Source organism: Polyergus mexicanus, unplaced genomic scaffold (assembly GCF_030449975.1).
Source record: "Polyergus mexicanus isolate NDT 795.1 unplaced genomic scaffold, iyPolMexi1.0 SCAF_16, whole genome shotgun sequence".
Taxonomy (NCBI): domain Eukaryota; kingdom Metazoa; phylum Arthropoda; class Insecta; order Hymenoptera; family Formicidae; genus Polyergus; species Polyergus mexicanus.
In genome coordinates this window covers 3,334,378-3,350,163 of record NW_027223336.1, presented here as the reverse complement: position 1 = coordinate 3,350,163, position 15,786 = coordinate 3,334,378, and the positions used below count along the sequence as shown (strand labels likewise).

At 35.5% G+C, this 15,786-nt stretch overlaps 1 protein-coding gene across 3 annotated transcripts in view; it reads left to right on the top strand.

Moving 5' to 3' along the window:
• Positions 1 to 15,786, top strand: part of LOC138940246 (serine/threonine-protein kinase MARK2) — a 69,678-nt gene that overhangs the window by 11,791 nt on the left and 42,101 nt on the right. The window lies entirely within an intron of this gene.

The window sequence follows — 15,786 nt, the reverse complement described above, 5'->3', positions numbered from 1 at the left end:
CCGTTTTTTTTTTTTTTTTTTTTTTTTTTTTTTTTTTTTTTTTTTTTTTTTTTGAGAAAATTTCGGAGTTTTGTCGAAAGTTCAATTTTCACTCCGAAAAGTTCTATCGAAAATTATTAAGGCCCGAAGCTGTAAAATGAAAAACAAAAAAGTTTTGGCCATTTTCAATAAAAGATTCCAGCTTCTAGATTAGATGCTAGCTCTCAGATTAAATTTTTTTTTTCTTCGTATATATATTCGGTGATCGAAATTATTGTTAATATATGTATAAGGAACTGTAGAACTCTTCAAGAACTATAAGATACAATGGTTTAAATGTCATTTTTCACATTTTGCAGTGCTACGGGAAATTGACATCTTGTATTTTCAAAATGAAGTTTTTTAAATGTTTAAAATAAAGTATCTTATACAATACTGTTGCTTAAAAATATTGAATAGAACGCCAATGCAGATGGAAATAAATAAAACGATAGTTTTTAATCGTGTCGAGCGCAATATAATATAATTATTGCAATGTAGTAGCAGAATTTTAATTGAAATTGATAGAATTAATTATCTAATATTGATTATCCCCTGTACCATTTTTTTTTATCTCGACGTATGTATTCGTGTAAGTCTAATTTTATTCTCGCTTCCTCGAGATTCTCGAGTTCTATAAATCTTTCTCCCGCAAACCTTGAAATACTACAAGTATTATCCAGAAAGGTCAAGCGTAACGGTTGGACTTGGCATCCGTTACTCTGTGTTTTAAAAACTTTTTATTAGATTTATTAAATTAATGTTCTTATTATTTATACATATGGAAATGTGTGGAAGGTTTTATTATAAATTTCTAAGGTCGTAATTTGTATCTCCCATAGCACTCGCACGTACATTATGTCATTAAAATTACTCTATAGTCGCGGCTTGTTGCTAATACAAATAATGGAATGTCTGAAGGACCTGTTCTCACGTTACAAATTCCTTTATTACTGCTGACATAGTTAATGTATACTCAAAGGACTTTACATGTGGTGTTACAAAATTATCGTCGCTTGTGTTACTAGCTTTTAAATTTTTGGATCTTTCAAATTTTTTAATAGTCGTATTGATATATAATTGGAAATATTTATCTTATCGCTATAATAATCTTGTATTAATTTCTATAATTATGAATGAAATTTAAAAGAGAAGTTTCTGGGATATTTTTTTTTTATTATCTACTATAATTCTGGCTCCTGTACGTGCTGCAGTCTAATGGAGATATAAGAAACCTTTACTGCGCTTTGTCTATTTAATGGTCTGTAAGACGTAAAATATGTTACTGTCTTGCAACGAAGGGGATTAATTCAAACTTCTTAATTTACGATGTCTGTGCAAAAAGAATGTTATATTTTTTATACTTAGATTGAATATATATCATATTACACGAAAAATTCTGATGTTTAAATTTTTATTAGATATATCAGTAAAAAGGATTAATGACACTATAACATATATTATTATCGCTTGTGATTAAAAAAACAATAATATTTTTATCTTATACGATAAAAATATAATTTTTTAATTTAAATTTAGATTCTCTTGACTTGTGAAATTAATTTTATCATCACAGTTTTGTTCTTGGGATAAAGGAAATATTTGAACATTTTATCTTTATCCACACATATTCGTAATCAGTATTTTATTATATATATTATCTATTAAAAGGGTCCCTACCCTTCATTGTTAACGCATAGACGCCCCGTACCGATCTATCGTAATCTTGCGCGAGTTAAACCGGCGCCAAGAGTGTGCTCGGTTTCCTGTGTACGTGACACGTCGAGACCCCCCGTTATTTTCAGAGTGCAGAAAATACCGGGTGCTCGCAATCGTGTTTTTCTTTCATCTCGAACAGTATCGAGGAAAAGAGAAAGAGAGGGAGGGGGGTGAGAAGGAAGAGGGAGAATCGCGTGACGCATGTTGTGCGTTTAACGCGTGTCTGCTTCTGAAAGGATGGAAATGAGAGCCTCCGTCGCGACAGAACGGATGTGTTTGCGATTTTTTTTCCCCCGTTAGATGGAGAATGATAGCAGCGCGTCGAAAAATATCAGCGGTATCGAGTTTTATTAGGTCGTGCGCGAAATGTTTTTACACCGGCGGAGGCAAAATAATCAGCGATGGATTGAATCGTATCAATTCCTATGTACGAAGATAGTGTCTACTGTTTGTGCATGAATAGCGTGACGTATTCGCGAACAATCGCAAACAAACCGCGCCTCGGGCACTCTCGATATTTTTAACCGCTTTCGTTATTTTCGTCCGCGCAAACTCGCTTCGATAATTTATTAGGGACAACAAATCGCCCAATTTCCCATTTGCCGAAATTAAGCTTTCGCTGACGATTAATCCCGCGGATCGTTGAATACTTACATGCGAATGTAAGAACGATTTGTAAAAAATTCAAAAGATTCTCGCAGTTGTAGCAGATTCTCTTTTTATTCTATTAAATCAGGAATCGCGTCGCTAAACCGCCATTAAATTTGCATGGTATTCATTTGCATAGTACTCCAGCCTTGGAATTTATTCATAAGGTGACGAAGAAACGATGATCGCGACTTATAACGCGTTTAGAAAATGTTCATGTATTTTCTAAAGTATATAATTAAAAACATGATTGCTAATTGAGCAAATTGGAAAAAGGAGACAATAAACAATATGTATAATACGTATTATCGTTTATATTAATGTTAATGTATTCATCTGACAAGATGGTTTATATAGTTATTAGTCATGATTATTATGCGCGAGTTACGTGTAAAGTTAATTAATATTAACGATATTTGAAATGATTTTTAGTATATTAAAGTTAGGCGAAGAAAATGAGTGATGTACAGACGTTCTCAGTATCGTCTGACAGCTTATCTTTCACATTCACGAACGAAAATGATGCTAATGCGAGACTAACGTTGATTGAGTTATTAGGAAACAGTTAATTTATCGGTCCATTACAGAAAATTATTGCAATTCTTTGCCGTGGTAAAGATTTTTGCGCAAACTCTCGAACGTTGCTGTTGCTCCTACAACGAGTCGAGAATATACTTTAAACGATTCACTTCCGCGAGATAGCAGTCGAGGGATATCATACATATATACGTCGGCATGCGCTTAGGCCGGATTTGTACCAACATTGGATGGGAGTTTCATCAAGGCCACATTTATCAAATAATTCAAGCTCCCCCAGCGTGCACTGTACGCGAATTTGTTAGGAATTATTCGAGACATTCGGATGTTTTGAATAAAAAATGTAAAGCTAGCTGGTTGGGACAGTGAGAAAATAATTATTTCAAAATTAACGACAGAGAAAATATTAATATTAATCGGAGATTGACATATTAATCGGAGACGAAAGGCGAGAAAGGCGAACATCTCTTTCGCATTTCAAAAGTTCATCGGGCATTGAAACATGACGACGGACACGCGATGGCTCCTCCTTGCTTCCGTTTTGCAAAAATATAATATACAAATTGGAACGCCGCGAATTATATTTAGATCATGTTCTCCCAAGATTTCTAATAATAATACCGGCTACCGAAGGTTATTGATTCAATAGGTTGAAGCGACCGATGTGTAAAAATAACTTGTGTTCGCGTGTTATCGATCGTGGACGGTGTACGTATTAATTTTACTCGTCATGTGTCGAACTTTATATAGGTTTTGCGTTGGTCGATATCTGCATTAAGATCGCAAAATTAATAAAAGTCGACTGCTCTATAGAAAATACATCATTGTAATTTAGATGCGACATTTCGTGCTCCAAAGTCTCTCTCCATTTGCCCGAGCGATTATACTCGAAACGAGCGTGTAGCGATAGGACGCGATATGTTGTGAATATTAATTTCCCCGGAAACATCATTTACCTCGAGTCTCTCGAGTATTTTATACGAGAGGAATTTAAAATGAAAACCTATCACGGAAAGTAATAGACTTAACAACTTCTTACCTTTCAATATAATCTTTATATTATTTTACGTTGAAAAATTATTCGTATAGAGTAAGAATTAATTAGCAATAAAGATGAAATTGTCGTAAATACCGGATTATATTTTATATAAATAATAGATATCCGCAAATTTTATATCTGTTTTCTATTATATACTATATATAAAATTTTTATTCTCAAAATATATAATTAATGTAGCTGAGAATGCATACTTTCTTTTTTTAAAATAAAATATTTTATATTTATATTATACTCAATTTTTTTTTTTCTTTTGAATTTTATACGCGTATAAATAATAGATTTGACACAAAAATTTATGATTCTCGAGCGTTTAATCTATAAAATATCTATTATTGATATTCACATTGTTTATATGATATAATATAATCGTCTTATCTCGCCACTTATCTCATGTAGTGGAAAATACCATGCCCGTTAATATTTACGCACTTGCGCGCGCGACATGAATAGTATGATTAATCGACCGAAATTTCGTATCGCGTTTTTATTACGACAAAATGGTTTCGATAAGTATTTACGTCAACCCGCGCTTGGTTTTACGACATGGCGTTGCCAAGATAATGCGTTACGTCATACGAATTTATCCGAGTTTCTGATGACAAATAAAAAATATTTAATCTTTGTCGGCAAGCAATAACAATAAACAGTCCACGTAAGTGAATCCTCGTAAAATTCCTAGTCTCGTAACAGAGTTTTTAATCTTGACTCGCCGTTTGTATGCAACATCGATCGTGCATAAAAAAAAAATTACTGTCTACAAAGTTTAATATAGGATTCGAAAATATGCATCGCATAAACAACATTGTAATAAAAATAATAATTTGATCGCGTAAATATAGATTCCGATTCGGTGATTCAGTTTGCGAACACAGGAAAATTTTACGTTACACGTTGATACCAATTCCATGAATATTTTGCACACAATGAGAAAATGATTTGCAAAAATAGTGAAGAGTTTCCTTGTAATGACGCGATGATAAAGTTAATCATTCATATGTAAGAATGAATTATGTTCGCTGCTTGTTCAATACGAGCCTAATTAATGCAATTAGGCATACCTATTTATTTTTCTTAATGAGCTTTTATATTTCTTAAATTCTTCTTATCGATTCCCTCGTAATTTATCGTCTTTCTTAGCAGTGTGAAAAATACGCGCAAAAAATAACTCGCGCGTGCCAAAAATAACTATGTTTCAGCTTACAAATGGTATCGATAATAACGTACGAAGCGGAAAACGTATAAGAACTATATCGAGGTATGACAAAAAGAAAGTTAGGTTTCCGCGAAACTCTCGTTACACTTGATCGATGCGATTCTTCGGTAGCGGATTTTCTTGGGCCAAAGAATATAGTGATGAATGGATGTATCGCTTGTCGGCGATTTCCCATTTTTATCGGTTTGACGGCGATTCGTTACTCGGTCGCTATAGCTGTCCCGTGGAAAATGCTTCACAAATCCTCCACGAGCGCAAATACAGACAGGATTTTAAACCGAAAGACGTCGGCGCGTGACAAGCAGCAAGATGCCTCCTCAAGACGGCAAAAAGCGACTTGAGAAAAAGATTGATTTATGTTATTCATGAGCATCAACAAATATAGAGCGTATCGAGTTTCCTTCTTAATGAAATGACACGATATTTATCGATATATTATAATAATCACTTATAACGAATATAAATATAAAACTTGACATTTTGATATCTTCTTCTGGACATTTTATCCTGTAATTTTTACTGCTTTAATTCCTAAAAGCATAGATTAAAGAGAAAATATTAAATACATATAGAGAATAACTTTATTTTAAAGTAATTTTTTATATGCTATATTTTTCAAAGTTTTTAATATATATAATAATAGTAAATTTTGTTTATATAAATCTATTTCAATATTTATACTGACATGAGAATAATAAATACTGTCGAGAGGAAAGCAATTTGTGAAGAAACTGTTGCGGTTGATATGTGGAAGAAGTTAGAATCTTAAAATAGTCCGACTCTCTATTTAAATTTATTGCTAAGCACAATCATTGTACAATCATATTTCTATTATCTCGAAGCACGTGATGAGAGAAATGCACGGAAGCATTTTATTTACTGTACATGCTGGCCGATAAGGAGGTGCCTGTCTAAAGAAGCTTTTATAGCGTTTTAATTAGCGCACGATTTATGGCTCGTTTATACATCAGAATGCTACATACACATTTTTTTTATTAAATTATTTTTTATCACCTTATGTGGAAGTTTATCGCTGTTGATTATAAGGATTGTCAGCATAAATAAGCATAATAAGCTTATGTATGTCACAGTGATATATTCTTCGTGAATCATTCTGTGTTATTGTATTAAATACAATAAGATAATTTTATATATATATATATACTTATGTGTTTATAAAAATGTTATGTTTTTATAAAGATAGAAATATAAATATCTGAAAAGAAAAATTGATCATCGTATAAAGTTTTTGCGATTTTTGCTTCGACATTGCGAAAGGCAAAACCGGTTTTCCTCATTTTGCGAAATATCTATAACTTCTGCAGCACATTACGAGTGAATATTATATTTCAAAGCTAAAGCGATTATAACGGAACCACATGTAATCGTGTTCTTTAATACAAAACGTGGAAAAACGCTGTTACATGAAAATCTTTTTAAAGCATGCATCGTTATATTATATTCAAGTGCGCGAGATTATTGTATAGCGAAAAAAATATTGCGGTAAGGCGCGATACTATCACAAGAAGCAAGAATAAAATTGTCTACCATGCTGGAAAGAGATACGAAAACGAATCGGGAAAAGAAAATTATTATTCTCGCTCGTGAGAGTGCTCGATGAAAAAATTCATTGGCCAATCTCGAGCCGAGATAATTTGTGTACCCGACACGTGTACCCGACGCAACGAGATACGTCGTTGAAAATAGGTCGAAATCGATCTCATGCGCGCGACCTTCTTGTAAAGAGCGCGTAAAAGATCGAGTCATATATTTACGATCGATAAATTTCGTCATTTTGCGGCACGTGCACGCCCGTAGTCTCTCCGAAAGCAGGATCCCCTCGAAAGATACTGACCCGAATTTTGTACGGGTTTTCGATGCGGGTCCGTACTCGCGCGATGAATGGCAAGATTTATCGCGCCGATACGAGTGAAACGGGAGGCACCGATGCGGAATAGATTCTTGCTAAATTCATTGGCAGTTGACTGACTGCGGTAATCGTCCCATTGCCGTGAATCCGTTTTCTTCAAATAGGGCAAATTAATTTTTTTTTTTTTTTTTTACGCGAAAAAAATATTCTCTACTATTTTATTCACATTGTCTCTGTCAATCTTAACTTAAATTTTTATAATCGAGCATCGATTAAAATATCCATCGGATCCACTTTCTATTTTAATTTTCTTACTATTTATTAATTTATTATCGTTTTAGTGTTAGCAATATGTCATATAGTCGCTTAATTATGTCTTAAGATATATTGAATTTATACTGATTTGTGACACAAAAGAATGATGTACGAACGAGATAATTTGTCCCTCGAAAGCGGACAATTTCGCGAAACAGAAAACCATTTCTCGCACCATCCGTAACGTCAATCGCGTGTTGTCGCGCGCATTTGTAAAGCGATAAACATAGATAAAGAAACTTAGATAGCATCACATGATATATCGTTAATCAATTGTTGAGACGCTTGAATGGAAATTTTTCATTCGCCGATGACGATTGTGCGCTACGAGACACTTCCATAATTAATTTCGCGCAAGCAAGAAATGCGAAAATAACAAATCTACTATTTAGACTTTCTCGAGCTGTCTCAAACAAACGCGATTGATATCAGTACTGGCAACGAATCAATAAATACCACCGGTGTAATATATAGTGATCGGGTTCGATTGGATTGTCAACTGCATAATTAAATGGAAATGTTATTTCATCGAGAGATATTTGCATTGCGAGTTCGTATTCGTGGTAAATTCAGCTTCTCAGCTTTGAAAACATGCTTATATTATCCCGCGCTATTTGAACCAGAAACATTAAGAAAAAGAGAAATAGAAGGATAGGGATATTTCGAAATCGGGGCAGCGTTCTTAAAAAAGATTATACGCATGGTAAAAATAATATCTTACTTCTTTAATTTTCTTATCTTCGATACCACACGCATCCATATATTTTTCGTCAATATCGTCGTAGAATGATATTAAGTGGCATAGAATAGGCTTGCAAAGTGTATTCTTTCCTTTACATGTTGTATATTGTGTGAATAATTATTCAGAAACGTGCATTTCTAATTCGGCTGATAATTTAGAGACAATTTGCTCATTATCTAGATATTCGAAGCCGGCATTAATTACGCCATTTACGTTGCAGTTGTTTGCATCGGCATGTAATTGTTTGGTTGATGATGGGAGGGCAATTATGTCGCTAAATAGCTATTGAGCCTGAGGCTCTAGTTACGACAAGAGTGTTCTCTAACTATACATATACAATATATATATATATATATATATATATATATATTTATACGAGTAACAATTGTGTTTTTTTTTTGTTTCTTAAAAATTATTCTATAACCAATCAATCGTCTCTCGCGGTTGATCGTGGTACATTCTATCGTACATTCTACATTGGGTTGAGCACATTTAAGTGTCTGTCATAGGTTACGAGTAACGAGGAGAGGAAATTGCGAGTCGATAGTCTCGTAAATTGCTTACGGCAGATGCGAGTTTTTCCGAAGTGGTTCACACCGTCAAAGAGAATTAGAGAGAGAATTGATTTTCCTTGACGATCTACTTGCGAATCGGCCAGGGGAGAACGCTCTTCAATCACTTAAATTTAAATTGACGTTTCGCAATCGCGATACGAAAATCGAGAGATTTACTCTCCCAACTTTTTCACGATATTACTTCGTAACACGAACGTGTTAACGGCGGCCGTTCCCGCAAACGTTCTTATGATCCTATTTTATTCCAGGATAATTCTGATACACGCGTGAGCGCGTACCTCGAAACAGCGATAATTATTCGCTCCATGAAGAACGTACTCGCGCGAATACAAATACATTCGTCACGGAAGGAAATAAATATGCCAAAATATGATGGCGAGTGTGAAGGCCGCGTTATTTCGTGATTAAATAGCGCAACGGAGTGAGCAAAAAGTAAAATATTCGTGTAGGGCTGCGTCGTGACAAATTTTTAATTCTAGCTTCTCGTTTCATTTAATAGAATATAATTTGAAAATAAAAAAAAAAGTTGTCGGATAAGAAAATATTTAAAATGTTCGAAAATAGTTGAGTAAATGAATGTTTTAATGTTTTCGATTATACCTCTTCTGAAATAAATATCTGAGGTTTCCTACGCTGTTACGCTGCTTATCTTTTTAATTATGCTTGCCGTGATACATCATTTGCAATTGACGCGAATTTAATATGCATATGTATATGCGCGTGTATGTAAAGTCGCTGCAACGTGTGCATGCAAATGTGTCGTGCGTGATTCTTTGTCCGATTCGTTCGGAAAAACGAGTTCGCTTTATGTATGTAGCACGCACTTAAGAGAGAAATCCTTTTAGCGCTCTCCTTCTTTAAGGATTTCTAATAACGCTGCCCGTTATTAGAAACGCGCCGATGCTAATCGCGTCTAACGTGTGGGAAAGTCGCATCCATCGCGCGTGGGTCGCGAAACCGCATCCCCGCGTCAAGTTTTCTCGCTTCGAGAAGTCCCGGTCTGCCAATAATCGCCGCTCTAAGGATCAATGGGAGCGTAATCTTTGGAAGAATTCACATACCGTGAAAGACGTTCCTCCATCTCTCTCGATAACATATCGATCGCTATAAACTATTCTCGTTCCCTGTAACAAATCAACCGGCAACAACGTACGCTTACAGCTTGCCCTCGTTCGCAAATTGAGAATTAGCGAGTAAAAATATTTCAACCCCCGTCTTGTTTCGCAACATTTTAAATTATATTAAGAAACTACGTTATTTGATAAAAAAAAATTGATAATAATATTACTTGCAAAGATTTTTATTTTTAAATGTATTTTATTATTACAAATTTTATACATCAGTCTATTCTAAATTTTATGCAAAAATTACACGCACAGCGTGTACGTATTGTACGAAGCGGCGAACTTTAGATAGGGGCCGAAAAGTTCATTGCGGGCTCATCAACCTCTCGAACTCGCCGCATGCTTGCTTGCACGAGGTCAACCGTGCACGGTCACGAGACAAGAGGGATAACGACGTAACGCGATCGTGTAATGTATCGTCCCGGCATATGTAATATTTATAAGTTTCATAAGCACACTTTTCTATCATCACCGTCCTTTCCCAGGAGCTCAACAATATATAGATTTAATCACGTGCGCGCCGATACTACTTTCGCCGTTGCCTCATAATTATGCATTTGGGTGCAAAAGACCGCGAGAGCATAATTATCGACTGGTTCCGCGGAAACGCCCGCGTTAATCGCACCGGTAAAGTACCGTTACAATCGGTATGACTCACCGTTCGAACTGAGCGGCAATTCTATTATGCAACCGAAAAAGTTGATACGATTTTTTGCCGAGTGTACTTTTATTCTCTAAATCTTTTACTATATTATATATATATTTTTTAAATATTTTATTTAAATTAAATTACATGTGTAACGTACATATTTATTTAACGAGATAGAATTCTACAGTTTTTAAGATGCGGTAACTAGTGTTTTTATCTTTTATATTTAACATTACGTAATGTTTTTCTCTTTTTCTTTATTTCTTTGAAAAAGCGGATTTTCTTAAAGCAAAAATTTGCATGAGAGAGAGAGAGAGAGAGAGAGAGAGAGAGAGAAGGAATACGCTTTCGAAGTTGGAAATTATCTTTGATACGTGATATTTTTTAATGAGATATAATAACGAGGATGTAAATTCGATTACATCTTTTTGCGCTTTCTACCTCACGTTTCATTCGACGAGAAAAAGTAAATGCGTATCTGCAGTCGCTTATGTAATTTGGTTAAGCTTAAGTGGTAGAGCGTACACTTTCACGAGGAATCTATAAGTTACTTATTTTAAGAACATCGAGTGCATTTTCATAGCACTAAGGTGAAGAAAATAATAACGAGAAAGTATCCCGCGGGAAACCTCGCTTTTTTTTTATGTTTCCATCCATTGTCTATTTCTCCTCCGCGGAGACAAAAGTCTATTATTTGTAAATGACATTTCCGAATAGACTGTGAAAACTCGACAGACATATTCGTGTCGCGAGAAAATGTTTCTTAATAATTTTAAATCTGACGCTTTTTCTATATATATATATATAGGGTGTCCGGTAATAATCATATCACCTCTTGTGTGCAAGTAGAGCGAATTAAATGGACGGTTCGTTTTGCGATTCTCGCAATAATTAATGAGAAATTAATTTCAAAAAATTGGCCAATATATATGGGCAAATATAAATGCGCAGCGAGAAAAGATATCCTATTGTAACGTGGGGTTGATAGACATAATACATAATTAAATGCTTGATTATTAATAATCCCGACGCTTAATAATAACCACATAACAATGGGCTGTCTCTTCTCGCCGCGCGCTTGTATTGTGGCTTGTAGATTGGCCTATTTTTTTAAATTAATTTTTCATTCATTACTGTAACGATTATTATTTGACATTCTATATATGTGTGTGTGTGTGTGTGTGTGTGTGTGTGTGTGTGTGTGTGTGTGTGTGTGTGTGTGTGTGTGTGTATGTATGTATATGTATTGTACAAATTAAAATTTAATTACTAATGTAATTTATTATTAAAAAATGAGATAAAATTAGGTCGAATAATTGATGTTAAATTATATAAGACAAATGACGAGAATAACACAGTATATAATTGTCTGTACGTACTTTAATTGCGTCTTTAGTGACTGCAGTCATTATCTAAGTAAGTGCCGCCATCTGTCGGCAAACAGCATTGCCATAAGCGGCGAAGACCGTCATCAGCATTTTGCTTGCCATTAAAAGAACAGGACGGAATTTCTTCCTCTTATGAGCTCGCCACGTATGAATTATACAATAAATTATTGACAGAGACATAAGATAGGAGAATTAATATTTTTATTATTTTTTAAAATATTTTTAGCATTTTTTAATTTTTTTTTTTTTTTTCCTAATCTTTGCGTGATTTTATTTTTTCATTTCTGAAATAGCCTTCGGGGAATATCGATGTATTATTAAGATCTCTATTCAGCCCTCTATTTATACGGCTCTCTGTTCTTTTTTGTTTCTTCTTTCTCTCTCTCTCTCTCTCTCTCTCTCTCTCTCTCTCTCTCTCTTTCCTGTGATTCACTCGGCGATGCAAACTCGATACTCGGCCTGATACGAAGATAATTGCGCCGCGTGAAACCCTTTGGACGCGCCGGAATGTAAAACTCGTTTACTGTACGCGGACGGAAGTCGGAAAGGAGGAGGCAGCACCGGCCGAAGAATCTCACGCGATCCTTTATAACGCGAACCATATCGCGCGATAATTGTTCCCACGATTCGATAGCCGGTTGATTCCTGAGTGATATCATTGGCGTCGCAACAGATGATGATCGTCGAAAAAAAGATCCATTTACCACTGAAAAAGTCAATTACCAACGTGATTTTCAGCTACGTGACAATTTAATGAACCTACATATCTATAGAAATATCTATTTCGGTTGGATCTCTTGTATTAAATGTGTATGTAGTCCGTGAGAAATATCATATATATTTCAACTGAATGTGATTGTTACGTCGAATTCGTAAAATACTATTAATGTTGATGTATTTGAATTGTATACCTTCAAACCCTCTTCGATTTACATATCTCTTTTGAAGTAAATGATTTGTATAAATCAAGAACGGCTATACGCCGTTTACGATACCTGCGATATCACTCGACGCGTCTGCTTCGCCACTTGTCGTATATAGTTTCATAAGATCCCCTTGATTCTACGGTCTGATCGTGAAGATTGTAGAAATGAGAGATAGAGAGAGATAGAGAGGTTCATCGACGTTAACGCTTCGCTTGCAATCTGCCGAGGGAATCGTTATTAAAGGAATCGAGCTGAATAGATCTACGTGTAAAGAATACGCTTGCCGTGCATGAAAGTATATACCTGTATCTAAGCTTGTATTTGTATCTTATCTACATTTTCTTATCTTATTTACATTTTTAGATTTTTATCTTTTATCTCACAGTTGCACATTTCGCTAAATATCGCGTGTGATATACTACACTCAGGTTGATATAATATTCCGCTGAAGGATGCTAGCGATTTAGGTGAAAACTGTGCAGGTTTTTCTATCGCGTCTTTGAAAAGCGATATCGACGATTGGAAAAACACGCGAGTTTTGCGCTCCAATTATTTCGGCCTTAGTCATCGGCTCGAAGTCACGGTGGCCCCGATAAAATCACTTACAATAGCAGGAACCTGCGTCGCTACGAATTTCGTAATTGCCGACGATAAACAGTGCAATTAATCCTCGCGAATAAACGCAATATTCTCGAGATTTTCGTATAAAACGAAGCTAGTAAACCATAAACCTAATCAACTCGAGTTTTATATTTTTCGCGTTATTTAATTATATAAAAATTTTACATTTTCGATCATTTCTGCTCTAAAAATGAATCTTTTAATTAAATGCTTTAGTAAATAATTGAAAAAAAATTATATGAGAAAAATAAAACAATTATAAAAAGGGAAAAATAACATAGATCGTTGGCGAGCGTTTCTGCCAGGGGAAAAAAAAAAAAAAAAATTATCTTTGCAAATCGAGGATATTAGCCTTCTGCGTTCTGAACCTTCTTCGAGATCTCTGAGATGAGAGAAGCTAATCAACGCGTATACCACGGGTGGTCCACCACGCGGAAAAAGTAATAAAAAGCGACGACGGCCAATAATCCTTGTAACTGTATGCTTCCGCCGTGTTCTCTCTTTCTCTCTGCCTTTTCCATGGTTCAGCGAATCCCAAGTTGCCAGTTTCCTGGCGAATCTTATCGTATATTTACTCGCCATCCGCCAAAAGGAAACGTTCGACGCGCCTTTTCCTCTAATCAGCTTCTTGAAAAAAAAAAATCCGGCTGAATTAGCTCGAGAATTTTACGGGCACGCGATCAACGTGACGGAATGCAATTAATCAATCGTTTTATTGTCCTGTGAAATGAAGATTCGTATATCGCTACCACGTGTTAATAAATAATATCGATTAAAATCAGTCAATTTTTACGGTTATTCTTTTTTATATTTATTTATATCCGGATATCCATATTGCTCGATAGAGTCGTTGAACTTTGAATTGTAAAGAGAGAAACGTTATTTCTTTCTTTGTACTTTTCTAAGCGTAACGATAGAGATATCTGCCAAATAGTTACACCTCCTTGCGTTTCAACGGTTTCTGAATCTAAAATCGATTCGTTCCACGTCAATTCATAATCTACGTTTTCGAACTTTATCGGATTTTACTGATCAGCAAAAACGTCCAAGACTTGCTTTAAAAAAAAAAAAAAAAAAAAGTTTGCGCGATAATTTAACGCCAGATAGACAATATATCCTCGCACAAGAGAGGAATAAAAGAATCCGTTACGAGAAAGCACATCCCCTTTTAATTCATCGTTTTATAATTAAAGGCAGATACATTTTTTTTTTCCCCCGGGATAATCCTTGAATTCTATTTATCTCGAACCCGAGATATTTACGTGCCAAGAATTCTCGAGCCCGTTTCAGAAATTATTGCAAGATTTTTTCCGACACAACAAAAGTTTCGCGCGGATACTTAAAGACAATAATTCGTAATTAAATTATATTTGTAATTAAAATTGACTGGTGACGGCGAAGAGCGATGATAAAATTGCATGACGTAACAATAACGTGAAAAAATACTAGCGTTGTAATTATTCTTTTTTTTTTCGTTATTCTGTCCCGTTATTCGTGAATCGGCGATTCGTTTCACGATCGGCTCCCGTTCCGATCGATCGATCGATCGATCGATCGATCCCAGAGCGGGGGAGTACGAAGGTCGCGATCGCGCAACTGCCGGGATAACGCGAGCGGGGCCCGAAGAAGTTCCCAGCTCTCGGCGATCAGTCTTCCGCCAGTCTTCCCGGGCCCGAGGTCAGCCGGTAAGAGTGTGTTCGTCGATCCAAAGGGGGAGACTTACTTACGGGAACGATCTCGAGCGAATCTTGGCGATCTCGAGAACGTGATCCGCGCGCGCGTTCCTCTCGCTCCGGTTCTCGACTTTTTCCACACGCGATCGTTGCAGCTTGCTGCATCGCGAATGCAGATCGGGCTGCGAACTGGCTGGAAAAATCGAATGCGCACATGGTGATCAATTTTTCGCACGAGGGAGATCGAGATCGCGAACGCGAACGTAGTCGTCGATCGTACTCGCGCAGAGTTTTCTCTTTTACTTTTCTCCGCCAACGCGCGAGGATTTTGCAAATGGCGTTGCAAGTTGACGAATTTGTGATTTTGTCGAGACGGGTGTTTATTTTGTCATTCGCGAATTTGGATTTTAAAATCCGGAACAATTCAAATTATAAATGAGATAAAATTTAAAATTACATTTATATCGATTTATTAACACCGATATTTATGTCCTGAAACAAGTCTCGTAAAAGTTGATTAAAACAATGAGTCAATACATCATAAATATCGCGAGACGTACTCAGATATAAAACACGAGATAACACTTACATGCAACTCGAGATATCAGCCACGCACTTGAAACATTAGAGCAAAATTAGCTCAACATGTTGTCTAATCATTATAATTTTTATATCGCAAAATATTTTCTCTTCTAGATATAAATCGAA